Genomic DNA, 17438 nt, shown 5'->3' with positions numbered 1-17438 from the left:
AACGTGCTCAGATGTGGAAGGAGAGAGATTGTTCCACTGGAGCAAGCTGAGAGGGAGTGATTGGAGGCAGCAGTGCTGGTGAGAGATTAATTGAATTGTTTATTTATTTAATTAGTCAGCTCGTGTATGTTTTATTTTGGCCTTTACTTTTGCAGTAGTATTTTAAGTTTAAAGTGAAAACTGGAAGTGGGCTGCTAAGGAGTCTGGGAAGGGTTTTTTAAGCGCGTGAAGTATAAAAGGTAGGCTGCAGTATACAGCGGGCAGCGTCGGGAGCGGGCAGGGGAGTGCGTGGGAAGCAGAGTGTGAGCTATAAGGCTTTGGCTCACAGGGCTTTGGTAGAAAGGGCGAGCAGAGGTGAGTTTAAATTCATTTCTGCACTTTCTACCTGGTACTGGCAAGGTATCTAGAGGGGATGGGTGTGCAGGCAGTGCTATGTTCCTCTTGCACTATGTTTGAGGTGAGGGACGACGACAGTGTCCCTGCTGATTACACCTGTGGGAAGTGCACCCATCTGCAGCTCCTCCAAAATCGTGTTAGGGAACTGGAGCTGGAGTTGGATGAACTTAGGATCATTAGGGACGCAGAGGTGGCAATAGACAGAAGCTTTAGGGATACAGTTACTCCGAGGAATGAAAACAGATGGGTGACGGTGAAAGGGGCTGGGAGGAAGCAGTCCGTGCAGGGATCCCCGGTGGTCGTTCCCCTTAGCAACAAGTATTCCGCTTTGGATACGGTTGAGGGGGATGACATACCAGTGATGAGCGGCAGTGAGAGGATCTCCAGCACTGTGTCCGTCTCTGTGGCTCGGGAGGGTAAGGGGCAGAGCGGGAGGGCAATAGTTATTGGGGACTCGTTAGTTAGAGGGATAGATAGGAGGTTCTGTGGCAGCAAAAGAGACTCACGGATGGAATGTTGCCTACCGGATGCGAAGGTCCGTGACGTCTCAGACCGTGTTTTCTGGATTCTGAAGGGGGAGGGGAAACAGTCACAAGTCGTGGTACACATTGGTACCAATGACATAGGTAAGAGAAGGGACGGGGATTTAAAGCAGGAATTTCTGGAGCTGGGCTGGAAGCTGAGAGCCAAGACAAAACATGTGGTCATCTCTGGTACGTTGCCGGTGCCACGTGATAGCGAGTTGTGGAACAGGGAGAGAGTGCAGTTAAACATGTGGTTGCAGGGATGGTGTAGGAGGGAGGGATTCAGATACGTGGATCATTGGAACACATTCTGGGGAAGGTGGGATCTGTACAAACAGGACGGGGTGCACCTGAACCAGAGGGGCACCAATATCCTAGGAGGGAAATTTGTTACGGCTCTTCAGGGGGGTTTAAACTAATTTGTCAGGGGAGTGGGAAAAGGAGTTGTAGTCCAGAAGTCAGTGAGGGTGGTGAGGTATTGGGGAAGGTATCAGGGTCAAGGGTCGGTACCGGTAGACAGGAAGGTGGGTTGAAGTGTGTCTACTTCAATGCAAGGAGCATCCGGAACAAGGTAGATGAACTTGGGGCGTGGATTGGTACTTGGGACTACGATGTTGTGGCCATTACGGCGACGTGGGTAGAACAAGGACAGGAATGGTTGTTGGACGTTCCGGGGTATAGATGTTTCACTAAGTGTAGGGAAGCTGATAAAAGAGGTGGAGGAGTGGCATTGTTAATCAAAGATAGTTTAACGGCTGCGGAAAGGCACTTCGAGGGGGATCTGCACACTGAGGTAATATGGGCTGAGGTTAGAAATAGGAAAGGAGCGGTCACGTTGTTAGGAGTTTACTATAGGCCCCCAAATAGTAATAGAGATGTGGAGGAAGAAATTGCTAAGCAGATTATGGATATGTGTGGGGGGCACAGGGTAGTTGTTTTTCAAGTTTAAAGTGAAAACTAGAAGTGGGCAGCAAAGGAGTCTGGGAAGGGTTTTTATTTTAACTTTAAAAGTCAGTTACCTGGGAGGTTCCCCCTCATTGATCCACTGGAGCAAGCTGAGAGGGGTGATTGAAGGCAGCAGTGCTGGTGAGAGATTAATTGAATTGTTTATTTATTTAATTAGTCAGCTAGTGTGTGTATTTTTTTGGCCTTTACTTGAACAGCAGTTTTTCAAGTTTAAAGTGAAAACTAGAAGTGGGCAGCAAAGGAGTCTGGGAAGGGATTTTTAAGCGCGTGAAGTATAAAAGGTAGGCTGCAGTATACAGCGGGCAGCGTCGGGAGCGGGCAGTGGAGTGTGTGGGAAGCAGAGTGTGAGCTATAAGACTTTGGCTCACAGGGCTTAGGCTGAAAGGGCGAGCAGGGGTGAGTTGAATTCATTTTTGCACTTTCTACCTGGTACTGGCAAGGTATCTAGAGGGGATGGGTGTGCAGGCAGTGCAATGTTCCTCTTGCACTATGTTTGAGGTGAGGGACGACGACAGTGTCCCTACTGATTACACCTGTGGGAAGTGCACCCATCTGCAGCTCCTCCAAAACCGTGTGAGGGAACTGGAGCTGGAGTTGGATGAACTTAGGATCATTAGGGACGCAGAGATGGCCATAGACACAAGCTTTAGGAATACAGTTACTCCGAGGATTGAAAACAGATGGGTGACGGTGAGAGGGGCTGGGAGGAAGCAGTCCGTGCAGGGATCCCCGGTGGTCGTTCCCCTTAGCAACAAGTATTCCGCTTTGGATACGGTTGAGGGGGATGACATACCAGTGGGGAGCCGCAGTGAGAGGATCTCCAGCACTGTGTCCGTCTCTGTGGCTCGGGAGGGTAAGGGGGAGAGCGGGAGGGCGATAGTTATTGGGGACTCGTTAGTTAGAGGGATAGATAGGAGGTTCTGTGGCAGCAAAAGAGACTCACGGATGGTATGTTGCCTACCGGATGCCAAGGTCCGTGATGTCTCAGACCGTGTTTTCCAGATTCTGAAGGGGGAGGGGAAACAGTCACAAGTCGTGGTGCACATTGGTACCAATGACATAGGTAAGAGAAGGGACGGGGATTTAAAGCAGGAATTTCTGGAGCTGGGCTGGAAGCTGAGAGCCAAGACGAAACATGTGGTCATCTCTGGTACGTTGCTGGTACCACGTGATAGCGAGTTGAGGAACAGGGAGAGAGTGCAGTTAAATATGTGGTTGCAGGGATGGTGTAGGAGGCAGGGTTTCAGATACGTGGATAATTGGAACACGTTCTGGGGAAGGTGGGACCTGTACAAACAGGACGGGGTGCACCTGAACCAGAGGGGCACCAATATCCTCGGAGGGAAATTTGTTACGGCTCTTCAGGGGGGTTTAAACTAATTTGTCAGGGGAGTGGGAAAGGGAGTTGTAGTCCAGAAGTCAGTGAGGGTGGTGAGATATTGGGGAAGGTATCAGGGTCAAGGGTGGGTACTGGTAGACAGGAAGGTGGGTTGAAGTGTGTCTACTTCAATGCAAGGAGCATCCGGAACAAGGTAGATGAACTTGGGGCGTGGATTGGTACTTGGGACTACGATGTTGTGGCCATTACGGAGACGTGGGTAGAACAAGGACAGGAATGGTTGTTGGACGTTCCGGGGTATAGATGTTTCACTAAGTGTAGGGAAGCTGGTAAAAGAGGTGGAGGAGTGGCATTGTTAATCAAGGATAGTTTAACGGCTGCGGAAAGGCACTTCGAGGGGGATCTGCACACTGAGGTAATATGGGCTGAAGTTAGAAATAGGAAAGGAGCGGTCACGTTGCTAGGAGTTTACTATAGGCCCCCAAATAGTAATAGAGATGTGGAGGAAGAAATTGCTAAGCAGATTATGGATATGTGTGGGGGTCACAGGGTAGTTGTCATGGGGGACTTTAACTTTCCAAATATTGATTGGAACCTTTGTAGGTCAAATAGTTTGGATGGGGCAGTTTTTGTGCAGTGTGTGCGGGAGGGTTTCCTGACACAATATGTGGATGGGCCGACTAGAGGTGAGGCCACATTGGATTTGGTACTGGGAAATGAACCGGGCCAAGTGTTAGATTTGGTTGTGGGAGAGCAATTTGGAGATAGTGACCACAATTCGGTGTCTTTTGTTATTGCAATGGAGAGGGATAGGGCCGTACGGCAGGGCAAGGTTTACAATTGGGGGAGGGGTAATTATGATGCGATTAGGCAAGAATTAGGGGGCATACGTTGGGAACAGAAACTGTCAGAGAAAGGAACTAATGAAAAGTGGAACTTTTTCAAGGAACAAATACTGGATGTCCTTGATAGGTATGTCCCTGTCAGGCAGGGAGGAAATGGCCGAGTGAGGGAACCATGGTTCACAAAAGAGGTGGAATGTCTTGTGAAAAGGAAGAGGGAAGCTTATGTAGGGATGAGGAAACAAGGTTCAGATGGCTCGATTGAGGGTTACAAGTTAGCAAGGAATGAGCTGAAAAAGGGGCTGAGGAGAGCTCGGAGGGGACATGAGAAGTCCTTGGCGGGTCGGATCAAGGAAAACCCCAAGGCTTTTTACTGTTATGTGAGGAATAAAAGAATGACCAGGGTGAGGTTAGGGCCGGTCAAGGACAGTAGTGGGAACTTGTGTATGGAGTCAGTAGAGATAGGCGAGGTGATGAATGAATACTTTTCTTCAGTGTTCACCAAGGAGAGGGGCCATGTTTTTGAGGAAGAGAAGGTGTTACAGGCTAATAGGCTGGAGGAAATAGATGTTCGGAGGGAGGATGTCTTGGCAGTTTTGAATAAACTGAAGGTCGATAAGTCCCCTGGGCCTGATGAAATGTATCCTAGGATACTTTGGGAGGCAAGGGATGAGATTGCAGAGCCTTTGGCGTTGATCTTTGGGTCCTCGCTGTCCACGGGGATGGTGCCAGAGGACTGGAGAATGGCGAATGTTGTTCCTCTGTTTAAGAAAGGGAATAGAAATGACCCTGGTAATTATAGACCGGTTAGTCTTACTTCGGTGGTTGGTAAATTGATGGAAAGGGTCCTTACGGATGGGATTTACGACCATTTAGAAAGATGCGGATTAATCCGCGATAGTCAGCACGGATTCGTGAAGGGCAAGTCGTGCCTCACAAATTTGATAGAATTTATTAAGGAGGTAACTAAGTGTGTTGATGAAGGTAGGGCAGTTGATGTCATATACATGGATTTCAGTAAGGCGTTTGATAAGGTCCCCCATGGTCGGCTTATGATGAAAGTGAGGAGGTGTGGGATAGAGGGAAAGTTGGCCGATTGGATAGGTAACTGGCTGTCTGACTGAAGACAGAGGGTGGTGGTCGATGGAAAATTTTCGGATTGGAGGCAAGTTGCTAGCGGTGTGCCGCAGGGATCAGTGCTTGGTCCTCTGCTCTTTGTGATTTTTATTAATGACTTAGAGGAGGGGGCTGAAGGGTGGATCAGTAAATTTGCTGATGACACCAAGATTGGTGGAGTAGTGGATGAGGTGGAGGACTGTTGTAGGCTGCAAAGAGACATAGATAGGATGCAAAGCTGGGCTGAAAAATGGCAAATGGAGTTTAACCCTGATAAATGTGAGGTGATTCATTTTGGTAGGACAAATTTAAATGTGGATTACAGGGTCAAAGGTAGGGTTCTGAAGACTGTGGAGGAACAGAGAGATCTTGGGGTCCATATCCACAGATCTCTAAAGGTTGCCAGTCAAGTGGATAGAGCTGTGAAGAAGGCCTATAGTGTGTTAGCTTTTATTAACAGGGGGTTGGAGTTTAAGAGCCGTGGGGTTATGCTGCAACTGTACAGGACCTTGGTGAGACCACATTTGGAATATTGTGTGCAGTTCTGGTCACCTCACTATAAGAAGGATGTGGAAGCGCTGGAAAGAGTGCAGAGGAGATTTACCAGGATGCTGCCTGGTTTGGACGGTAGGTCATATGAGGAAAGGTTGAGGGAGCTAGGGCTGTTCTCTCTGGAGCGGAGGAGGCTGAGGGGAGACCTAATAGAGGTGTATAAAATGATGAAGGGGATAGATAGAGTGAACGTTCAAAGACTATTTCCTCGGGTGGATGGAGTTATTACAAGGGGGCATAACTATAGGGTTCGTGGTGGGAGATACAGGACGGATATCAGAGGTAGGTTCTTTACGCAGAGAGTGGTTGGGGTATGGAATGGACTGCCTGCAATGATAGTGGAGTCAGACACTTTAGGAACATTTAAGCGGTTATTGGATAGGCACATGGAGCACACCAGGATGATAGGGAGTGGGATAGCTTGATCTTGGTTTCAGATAAAGCTCGGCACAAGATCGTGGGCCGAAGGGCCTGTTCTGTGCTGTACTGTTCTATGTTCTAATTGTATTTATGCGACGCCTTTCCCGGTTGGTGGACGTCATAATGCGCTTTGCAGCCAAAGAAACACAGTCAGAATTGAAATTAAGGCAACAATTAGACAAGGAAGGGGGCACTCGGATTTGAGCCGAGGGCCGTTTGATCTGCAGTCAAATGCTCTACCACTGAGCTACACCCCCTCAGCTGTGAACTGATGCTCGGGATCCAGCATAGTCTTATTAAGTGATGGAGGGGGTTCCAGTGGTCAGACTGCATCACGCTTTGTCTCAGAGTTACTGGTTTCTGAGTGAAGTCGGAGAGCTCAGCGTTTCAGTTAGCGAGATGTTTTCTTGTGATTTGGCTGAGATTTGGATCCAGGTCTAGGAGATGTTTGTGTCAATCTAACCGATAAAATCAACCCCATTTGTCATGCAGATTTGAACTTGTATCCCCATCTCTATTGGCTGCGCTTTGCAGCCTATCACTGTCCTTCACAATCTGTGTTTGTTCTTGAACTGTTGCCCATGTGACATTTCCAATTCGGACACAAATATAGATCTAACTCCACTGCTTCTGACAGATCTGTTTTCGATCAGGAAACAACTCAGGTTTGTTAAATGGATTGTCAAAAACTTTAAATCCTGGCATATCGAAGCCGATATTTGACCCTGAAAGCGCCAAATCCTAAGCACTGGACCACCAGGATTTCATTCTCCTGGTTCTCCCATAGACTGAATACAGGAATATGCACAGTGCCAATTATTCACAGTCGCATTTTCCTTCCAGTCTTGTGCACGTTGTTCAGCTTTGAAATTATTCATCTTTTCACATTAGCTTCCAGTGTGATGAAAGCAGAGCAGTGATAGCTGAAGTTTTTCAACAGATTTACCACAATAAGGTTTAAAACAAACATTACTCTTTGAATGTGGTGAGCTACAGTGAAATTTAATGCAGTAGAAGGTAACTCACTCATTCTGACAGTTGGTACCAGCAATTGCAATGTAAATATGATGTCGGGATACCGGCGTTGGACTGGGGAGGGCACAATAAGAAGTCTCACAGCATCATGTTAAAGTCCAACAGGTTCATTTGCTCCGATAATAAAATCAATTTGCTTCATTTTATCAGCGCCCCGAAAGTTCCTGACTTCAAATAGACCTGGTGTTGTAAGACTTCCGAATGTAAATATGAATTGTTGTGGGTAATTGACAGGATTGTGAAATGGGGTAGATTTTTCCTTCTTCCTGTTCAACCTGCCACAAGTATCGCTCCTGTTTTCGACCAGGAAGTAATACCCACTCTCCTTAATTCATGTGTTGCATGAGAGCAATGAATCATCATTCCTTGACCGGGGATCGAACCCAGACCATTGCAGTGAAAGCAACAAATTCTATCAACGAAACCAACACGGAAATTGAGGTGATCTGAGCATTATTGAGCAATTGTGGGCGTGTGTGATTTGGGAGAAAGGTCACGTGCTCTAGGGTGATCCCTGATGAATGAAGCCACCGACCCCTTTATCGCTGAGTTTTTTGTGTTCTTGAGAAATCGTCCTCTGGGGCTGATGCAATGAGGCCAGGAGAGTAACTCACTGCACCGTCTGCAATGTGATTGCGGTGCGATTTGCTGAAAGCTGTTAATTTTATAAAAATAATCTTTTTGCGAATTGTAAATGAAATGCCCTTCAGTACCCGGTAAGAATTCGCACAACACCAGGTTAAAGTGCAACAGGTTTGTTTGAAATCACGAGCTTTCGGAGCACAGCTCCTTCATCACTCACGCTGAGGATTCACCACATTTTTCTGTCTTTGAATGAAAGCAATAGATATCTCGTCAATTCCCCGGTATCCTGAGTGTACGACACTGATTTCAACAGTACACTGCTTTAAATGTTTGTTTTCAAAGTGAAATTAAGTGGTTTGATTCCATGTGAAGGATTTAAACTTACACTCTTCCGGGAAGATGGTGACATAGTGGTAAAATGAGTGGAGTATGAATCCTGTGGCCCAGGCTCACAGGTCACGAACCCACCGCAGCCTAGAACTGAAACGGAAGTGAAAGCTAGTCTCAGTAATGAAGCTTTGTTTTCTGATTGTCATGAAAACACATCTTGCAGAAGGAAATCTGCCATCCTTCTCCTTTCTGGCCTCCATGGGACTCCAGAGGAAAGGCAATGTGATAGACACTAAACTGCCCTCAGAAATGGCCCAGCAAAATACTCAGTTCAGAGGGAAATAGGGATGGACAACAACTGCTGGCATTGACAATGGAATATATATTGCATTCGCAGCATTTTAAGAAATGATTAAATGTCATTTTGTTTCATTTCATATCAAACAGGGTGACATATTCTGCTGTCTTATTATTTAAAACCTCAGCTTTTCAACTGTTCAAACAGGTAAGATTCAGTCAGAGAAAAGTGAACCACTGTGATCCAAAACTAGGAATTGTAGTTGGTGCGAATCCCACCTCAAAATAGAAAATGTTGGAAGCACTCATTGGCTTCAACAGCTTCTGTGGAGAGGGAAAGAGAATGAATGATTCAGGTTGCTGACCTTTGACCCTAACTGGAAAAAAGTAGTGATTTAATGGCTTAGTCCAGAAGTCAGTGAGGGTGGTGAGGTATTGGGGAAGGTATCAGGGTCAAGGGTGGGTACCGGTAGACAGGCAGGTGGGTTCAAGTGTGTCTACTTCAATGCAAGAAGCATCCGGAACAAGGTAGATGAACTTGGGGCGTGGATTGGTACTTGGGACTACGATGTTGTGGCCATTGCGGAGACGTGGGGAGAACAAGGACAGGAATGGTTGTTGGACGTTCCGGGGTATCGATGTTTCACTAAGTGTAGGGAAGCTGGTAAAAGAGGTGGAGGAGTGGCATTGTTAATCAAGGATAGTTTAACGGCTGCGGAAAGGCACTTCGAGGGGGATCTGAACACTGAGGTAATATGGGCTGAGGTTAGAAATAGGAAAGGAGCGGTCACGTTGTTAGGAGTTTACTATAGGCCCCCAAATAGTAATAGAGATGTGGAGGAAGAAATTGCTAAGCAGATTATGGATATGTGTGGGGGTCACAGGGTAGTTGTCATGGGGGACTTTAACTTTCCAAATATTGATTGGAACCTTTGTAGGTCAAATAGTTCGGATGGGGCAGTTTTTGTGCAATGTGTGCAGGAGGGTTTCCTGATACAATATGTGGATAGGCCGCCAGGAGGTGAGGCCACATTGGATTTGGTACTGGGAAATGAACCGGGCCAAGTGTTAGATTTGGTTGTGGGAGAGCACTTTGGAGATAGTGACCACAATTCGGTGTCTTTTGTTATTGCAATGGAGAGGGATAGGGCCGTACGGCAGGGCAAGGTTTACAATTGGGGGAGAGGGAATTATGATGCGATTAGGCAAGAATTAGGGGGCATACGTTGGGAACAGAAACTGTCAGAGAAAGGAACTAATGAAAAGTGGAACTTTTTCAAGGAACAAATACTGGATGTCCTTGATAGGTATGTCCCTGTCAGGCAGGGAGGAAATGGCCGAGTGAGGGAACCATGGTTCACGAAAGAGGTAAAATGTCTTGTGAAAAGGAAGAGGGAAGCTTATGTAGGGATGAGGAAACAAGGTTCAGATGGCTCGATTGAGGGTTACAAGTTAGCAAGGAATGAGCTGAAAAAGGGGCTTAGGAGAGCTAGGAGGGAACACGAGAAGTCCTTGGCGGGTCGGATCAAGGAAAACCCCAAGGCTTTTAACTCTTATGTGAGGAATAAAAGAATGACCAGGGTGAGGTTAGGGCCGGTCAAGGACAGTAGTGGGAACTTGTGTATGGAGTCAGTAGAGATAGGCGAGGTGATGAATGAATACTTTTCTTCAGTGTTCACCAAGGAGAGGGGCCATGTTTTTGAGGAAGAGAAGGTGTTACAGGCTAATAGGCTGGAGGAAATAGATGTTCGGACGGAGGATGTCCTGGCAGTTTTGAATGAACTGAAGGTCGATAAGTCCCCTGGGCCTGATGAAATGTATCCTAGCATTCTTTGGGAGGCAAGGGATGAAATTGCAGAGCCTTTGGCTTTGATCTTTGGGTCCTCGCTGTCCACGGGGATGGTGCCAGAGGACTGGAGAATGACGAATGTTGTTCCTCTGTTTAAGAAAGGGAATAGAAATGACCCTGGTAATTATAGACCGGTTAGTCTTACTTCGGTGGTTGGTAAATTGATGGAAAAGGTCCTTAGAGATGGGATTTACGACCATTTAGAAAGATGCGGATTAATCCGGGATAGTCAGCACAGATTCGTGAAGGGCAAGTCGTGCCTCACAAATTTGATAGAATTTTTTGAGGAGGTAACTAAGTGTGTTGATGAAGGTAGGGCAGTTGATGTCATATACATGGATTTTAGAAAGGCGTTTGGTAAAGTCCCCCATGGTCGGCTTATGATGAAAGTGAGGAGGTGTGGGATAGAGGGGAAGTTAGCCAATTGGATAGGTAACTGGCTGTCTGATCGAAGACAGAGGGTGGTGGTGGATGGAAAATTTTCGGATTGGAGGCAGGTTGCTAGCGGAGTGCCGCAGGGATCAGTGCTTGGTCCTCTGCTCTTTGTGATTTTTATTAATGACTTAGAGGAGGGGGCTGAAGGGTGGATCAGTAAATTTGCTGATGACACCAAGATTGGTGGAGTAGTGGATGAGGTGGAGGGCTGTTGTAGACTGCAAAGAGACATAGATAGGGTACAAAGTTGGGCTAAAAAATGGAAAATGGAGTTTAACTCTGATAAATGTGAGGTGATTCATTTTGGGAGGCCTAATTTAAATGTGGATTACAGGGTCAAAGGTAGGGTTCTGAAGACTGTGGAGGAACAGAGAGATCTTAGGGTTCATATCCACAGATCTCGAAAGGTTGCCACTCAATTGGAGAGAGCTGTGAAGAAGGCCTATAGTGTGTTAGCTTTTATTAACAGGGGATTGGAGTTTAAGAGCCGTGGGGTTATGCTGCAACTGTACAGGACCTTGGTGAGACCACATTTGGAATATTGTGTGCAGTTCTGGTCACCTCACTATAAGAAGGATGTGGAAGTGCTGGGAAGAGTGCAGAGGAGATTTACCAGTATGCTGCCTGGTTTGGAGGGTAGGTCTTATGAGGAAAGGTTGAGGGAGCTAGGGCTGTTCTCTCTGGAGCGGAGGAGACTGAGGGGAGACTTAATAGAGGTTTATAAAATGATGAAGGGGATAGATAGAGTGAATGTTCAAAGACTATTTCCTCGGGTGGATGGAGCTATTACAAGGGGGCATAACTATAGGGTTCGTGGTGGGAGATATAGGAAGGATATCAGAGGTAGGTTCTTTACGCAGAGAGTGGTTAGGGTGTGGAATGGACTGCCTGCAGTGATAGTGGAGTCAGACACTTTAGTAACATTTAAGCGGTTATTGGATAGGCACATGGAGCACACCAGGATGATAGGGAGTGGGAGAGCTTGATCTTGCTTTCAGATAAAGCTCGGCACAACATCGTGGGCCGAAGGGCCTGTTCTGTGCTGTACTGTTCTATGTTCTATGTTCTAAACAAGTACAGAGTCAAGGGAAATAGAGAGGAAGAGGAGGAAAGAACAAGCGGTCTTTTGATCGGATGGAAGGCTGGAGTGATTGAATTACAGTGAAGCTGATTATTGTTCCCACTGACACAATCTCGCTGATCTGGGTTTAAATCTCATAATAAATGAGATCAAAACCTCTCGCTGAGTTCAGGGCTAAACTCCCCGCCTTCCAGTGAACTGGAGGCAGTTTTCAGTCAGAAACCCACAACTGTGAGATTAACAACGCAGAAAGGAGAAAGATTCAGTTTGAGCGGTGACACTTCTGGAGGAACGGAGATCTGGAATTCACCCAGGAATGAGGCAAAGTTTAAAAACAGTGCTGCCCAACGTGGAGCTCGAACCCACGACCCTAAGATTAAGAGTCTCATGCTCTACCGACTGAGCTATCCGGGCACATGCAGTCAAATCATTTCCATAACCTAAAATGCATGGAGACAAATACGGGTTTTCCATCTGGTGTCTTCAGCATGTTCTGATTTCAAAGTTTACAATGAATCCACCGACAGAATCCCCAAATTTCCTATCCATTCCTCTGAATCATTAATTACATTATTCACATCTTCCAATTCTTAGCTTCACCTCTCCCAAATATTCCAAACTCCTCTTACATCATTCTCCTTATTTTTCTTTGTTCTTAATAATTTAGCCGGGGTGGAGGGAACCCAACATTTGCACTGTCAAACTGTTTCCCAGCTTCAGACTTTTCAATAAGATCACCTCTGATTATTCTTAACTCCAGAGCGAACAGACTAATCCCACTGATTCTCTCCTCGCAAGAGAAACGCAGAAATCAATCCAGTGAACCTCGGTTACACACAGACAGCGAAATAATGGACAGAGCAAGGAGCAAAAGATGTCAACGTAATAAAAACATCGTCAGTGAGTCTGAGGGAAAGATATAGAGACAATGAAAAACAGAAATAGCGAGTGGGGTAGACATCCACAACCCACGAATGAATAACAATAATCACACAGCCAGCTGTCTCTACCAACAAACATGGGGTCCTCTAAACTGGTGAACAGAGATAAAGTGAATGGCCACAAGCATATTCACCTTTTAATGTCTTGATTTTCTTGTGTGAGTGTTGTGTTGATAGATTGCCTGCACTGTGTGCTCAGGTTCTCAAACCAAATCCCACGTAAACTAATCCCAACGTTTGCACTGAAAATACATTTATAAAACCTATGACTTGTCCAATACGAAACAACAGCTGATTGAGGGATCGAGTCCGGCATGTGAACCCGAGAACGCTCACACGTTTGTAGATGCTTACTCCCCAGGCCCGAGTCATGCCCCTCGTCCAACGAGCCGCTGCTGAGGATGTTGTTCAATGAAAATATTTCCATTGACATCCAAAGCTGCTCAGACTTCTGCAGTGAAAGGTGAAAATGCTGGAAAAACTCAGAAAGCCAGACAGCTTGTGTGCACAGGAAAACAAATCTGATATTTTAGCTCCATAACCTTTCATTGGGAACAACTGGGAATTTTTAGAAATGTAGGAAGTTTTAAACAAGTGTTATCCAGCCGCATAACAGGAGGGTTTGAGGCCTCTTGCCGGGTGTAAATCAGGAGAGATTAAATGAGGGAAACAAAGAAATTTAAAGTAATTAAACCACAGAGTGGGGCCATTCCTCAGCCCCTTACAGGACTCAGTTGTGGTGTGGATGAAGGGGAAACCTGTGGATGTAATGTATGTAGATTACATTGGAGCCACATTGATGAGTTGGTGGGTTTGAAAAATTGAAATTTACACTTAGGAACATAGAATTAGGAGCAGAAGTGGGCAAATTCAGCGCTTCGAGCCTGAACCATCATGCAATCAGTTCATGACTGATCTCTCCCTGTTCTCAAATCCACCTCCCTACCTGTTCCAATATCCCCTCATCCCTTTAATTATCAGGAATATATCTGTCTCTTTCTTGAAATCATTTAATGATTCAGACTCAACCGTGCTATACTGCAATGCATTCCACAAATTCACGACCCTCAGTGAGAAGCTCCTCATCTCAGTTTTAAATCTACCACCTCTCAACATATACATTTGACATGGTGTTCCCGATTGCGCATAAGAAAAAGATTTCACTTTCTTCAATCCTATTTAGAATTTTATATACCACGATCACTTCAGCATCTTGTGGGACTATTTGACCTCACTGTCGATTTCATGTCCCAGCAAGCACAATTGGTGTTGTCATTAGATGAAGCAGTCACTTATGTTCCACCCAAACTGGGCACATTAAGGGATATATGGTAAGTCATTTTGAAAAACACAGTTCACCCGTGGCCCTGGGAGTCCAGTGGGTTGTATTCAGTACTCCCCAGTGTTGTTTGTTTTCAATTCCCGCTGAGAGAACGATTATTTATAGCTGTCAGCAAACTATTGAAAAATAACGTGATTTACTATCTGATCGAAAGTAGATCTACTAATATCAGCCGAGTGAGTTTTGCAAGTCTACATCACAGCTGGAAACGTCACATGTGCAACAGGTCAAGAACAAACACAGTAGCAGAAAGATAGTGATAGGCTGCAAAGCGCTGACAATTGAGTTGGTGATGTTAGGTAACATCTGGATGGTAAAAAGGTCAGATTTTGGCATTCACACTGAATTATTCAACTTTTCCCTCACTCTGCAACGAAAATATTTGGAAAAGGTTCTCTCTCGTTTCAAACAGTCGGAAGTGGAATTAATAACTGTAAGTGGAATGTCTGTTGTATGTTGTCACTGATTGAATGTATCACTGGGATGGAAACAGAAGGTTCCATATTGCAACAGAGACTTGCTTGTGGTGAATGTAGTCTGGCCTGGCGCGAAAAATAAAGCAACACATGCAGTGTGTGTAAAGCAAGTTGTAAAACAGGCTACAAGCAGCTGGTCTGGTGGTCAGAGTTTGACACTTTCACTGCTGTTTAGATTGGTGGTCAGGTAATGGACATTTGTTGCTCTCATCCAAACCGTAAAAACAGATGTCAGTTATTGCCTGGTGGAACATATAAAACACAATCTCGCCTCGTGTCCTGAAGTGAAGACTGAGCAAATTCAACAGGAGGTTTTTTCTTGTCATTTCTGGCAGGATAGTGGGAACCAGACAAGGTTAAGGGCAGTTTAAATGATGTGGTCCTTCACTGCAGCTCATTCTGTTTCTGACTGGATGTGATTCCTGCTTGTTACAGAGTTCAGGATCAATTGATTCAGTAAAGGAGCAGGCTCAAGCCGACTGATGGACTGTCGCAGCTCCATTGCTGCTAATTTCAATAACGATACCAGTAAAGGACACAGCTGCTTACGTGGTAACGTAGCCGAGTAATCTAAGCCAGTGGCTGAAGGTCCAGTCTCTACGGAGTTGTTCTGTTCGACTGCAGCCACTGCCAGAATGGGTTTGAGTTTTGGTCCCTGCAGTTGAAGTCCAGCATTTCAGATTGAATGCAAGAGTTTGTGCCGTGTCGTTTTTGGCATGAAGAAAGAGGAGCGACAGAGCAATGTGAACAGGTGTTGAGGTAAAGGAACGATTGTGGAAGGACTGGAGCAAATTATCGTGGATTCTGGAATCGGAAACAAAAAGAGAAAATGCTGGAAAATCTCACCAGGTCTGGCAGCATCTGTAAGGAGTGAAGAAAGCTGACATTTAGAGACCAGATGACCCTTTGTCAAAGCTGGGAGGAGTGGAGCTGCTCCGATGGAGAATATAAACGGGAACACCGGTTGAATGGCTGTCTGTCGAAATAAACAGCAGGATTGCAAACATTGAGACTGCAGTCCCGGCCCAGGGGATGGATTGGGATTTTCTAACTGAGGTTCAAATCCTATCATGTGCGCTTCCCGTCATTCCTCATTGTGACTTTTTTTTAATTGAAAGTTATTGGAAATGAAGCAATGGGTGCAGAGATGATCAACTCACTCCATATTTGTCACATCAGCGTCACTGAGTGTCTAGTGATCAGCGTCGGCGCCGTGACGCGGTTTCGATTCCCAGTCTCGGAGTGAATAAATTTTTGTTCATTTCTTCATTCAATAAAAACAGCGTCCGTGAAGGGAACAACAAGCTAAATCTTCCAGCTGGATGAACTTGTATCAGAGCTGGAAAAATCAGAGATGTTACATTAACGATAAACTCTGAAGAAGAACCACATGTCACACACAACATACATGTCAAGTACATACACAATACACATGTCAAATCATGTCACTTTCAACTTCTGTCTTTTAACTTCCGGCTCTCCACCTCAGACATTTCCACATTCATCAAAAATCTCCGTCCTCGAACCCCATCCTGGTCCTCAATCCACGGATAATGCTGCACTTAGTGGCAGCTCCTTGCAGCGTTTGGCTCCATAGCTCAGTGGTTAGAGCACTGGTCTTGTAAACCAGGGGTCGTGAGTTCAATTCTCGCTGGAGCCGACGGGCAAAGTTTAGCTGATAGAAGCTGTAGGAAAAGGGAAGAGAGTCTAAAAGTCAAACAAGAGATAAGTCGAGGTTCAGATCGGGTGTGGTTTTGGAAAGCGAAAAGATATGTCCTTCTTCGTAAAAAAATCGAAAGAGCAGGACATTTTTGAAGAGCTAAAATAGGTTAGTGTCGATATTGAGAATAGAATAGATGCATTTGTACAAGGAATGCATAAAGCTGGCATGTAGGTGCAGGCAATGATTGGAAGGAAACTTGCATTTTAGTCTTTATTGACGGCAGACTGGAGTCCAAGTATAACGAGGTGTTGCTGCAGTTGTACAGAGTTTTGTTGAGACCACATGTTGAATATTCTGTGCAGATATGATATTCACATTTAATAAAGGGTTTATTTGCATTGGAAACGGTGCAGATAGAGTTCAGCAGATGATCCCTGGGATGAGGGAGTTGTCGTATGATGAGAGGCTGAGTGAATTGGGCTGAAAGTCTCTGGAGTTTGGAGGAATGAGAGGCGATTTCATTAAACCTACACAAGTCTGATTGGGTTTGACAGGGTGGAGGCTGAGAGATTTCTTCTGCTTCTCGGGAAATCTAACCCACGGCAGTACAGTCTCAGGAAAATGGGCTGATCATTTCGGCCTTAGATAAGGCGCAATTACTTCACTGAAATGGTTGTGAATCTTTGAAATTCCCTATGCCAGACAGTTATGAAAGCTCCATCATCGAATACATTTAAGGTTGGGATAGACAGGTTTCTGGCCTCTCGGGGAATTCAGGGATATGGGGAGCTGGTGAAAAACTGAGTTGTACCCCAAGATCAGCCATAACAAGCTATTTTATTCAAATAACCAAGACCTTTAAGGAAACAAGTAAAACATGTTAATTAAGGTACTGCCCTTCATTGACTGGAAAGTGCTTTGTGACGTCTGCTGGTCGGGATAGGTTCTATATAAATGCAAATATTTCATGATCTTCAATCCTCGTCCTCTGTTACTGAGCCCAGTCAGTGGGAACAGTCTGTCCCTCCCTGCTCTATCAAACGGCCGTTTTCCATGTTAGAAGGGATGAACCATTACACCACAACAACACTGTGGGGTAAAATAATAAAATATACATGTTTAGATTTGTAAACGATGCCATCATTTGGTCTTTCTGTGTCAGGTTTGGTGAAAATTGAATTGGCGTCTAACTTGCAGCCAACACGCTGTCACCCTGATTTAGGATGCCATGTAAGCTCCATTTTCGTCA

General features: G+C 45.5%; 3 non-coding genes across 3 annotated transcripts; 1 reads left to right on the top strand and 2 right to left on the bottom strand.

Moving 5' to 3' along the window:
* Window positions 1–6340: 6340 nt before the first annotated feature.
* On the bottom strand, window positions 6341–6412 carry trnac-gca (transfer RNA cysteine (anticodon GCA)). Its single transcript has one exon. It is a non-coding gene; the product is annotated as a tRNA-Cys (tRNA).
* A 5696-nt stretch (window positions 6413–12108) lies between these two features.
* Window positions 12109–12181, bottom strand: trnak-cuu (transfer RNA lysine (anticodon CUU)). The gene has a single exon. It is a non-coding gene; the product is annotated as a tRNA-Lys (tRNA).
* Window positions 12182–16113: 3932 nt separating this feature from the next.
* On the top strand, window positions 16114–16186 carry trnat-ugu (transfer RNA threonine (anticodon UGU)). The gene has a single exon. It is a non-coding gene; the product is annotated as a tRNA-Thr (tRNA).
* Window positions 16187–17438: the final 1252 nt, after the last annotated feature.

This window comes from Mustelus asterias, unplaced genomic scaffold, assembly GCF_964213995.1.
Source record: "Mustelus asterias unplaced genomic scaffold, sMusAst1.hap1.1 HAP1_SCAFFOLD_784, whole genome shotgun sequence".
Taxonomy (NCBI): domain Eukaryota; kingdom Metazoa; phylum Chordata; class Chondrichthyes; order Carcharhiniformes; family Triakidae; genus Mustelus; species Mustelus asterias.
Note: the sequence above shows the minus strand (reverse complement) of the source record. Positions and strands in the feature narration are given on the sequence as shown.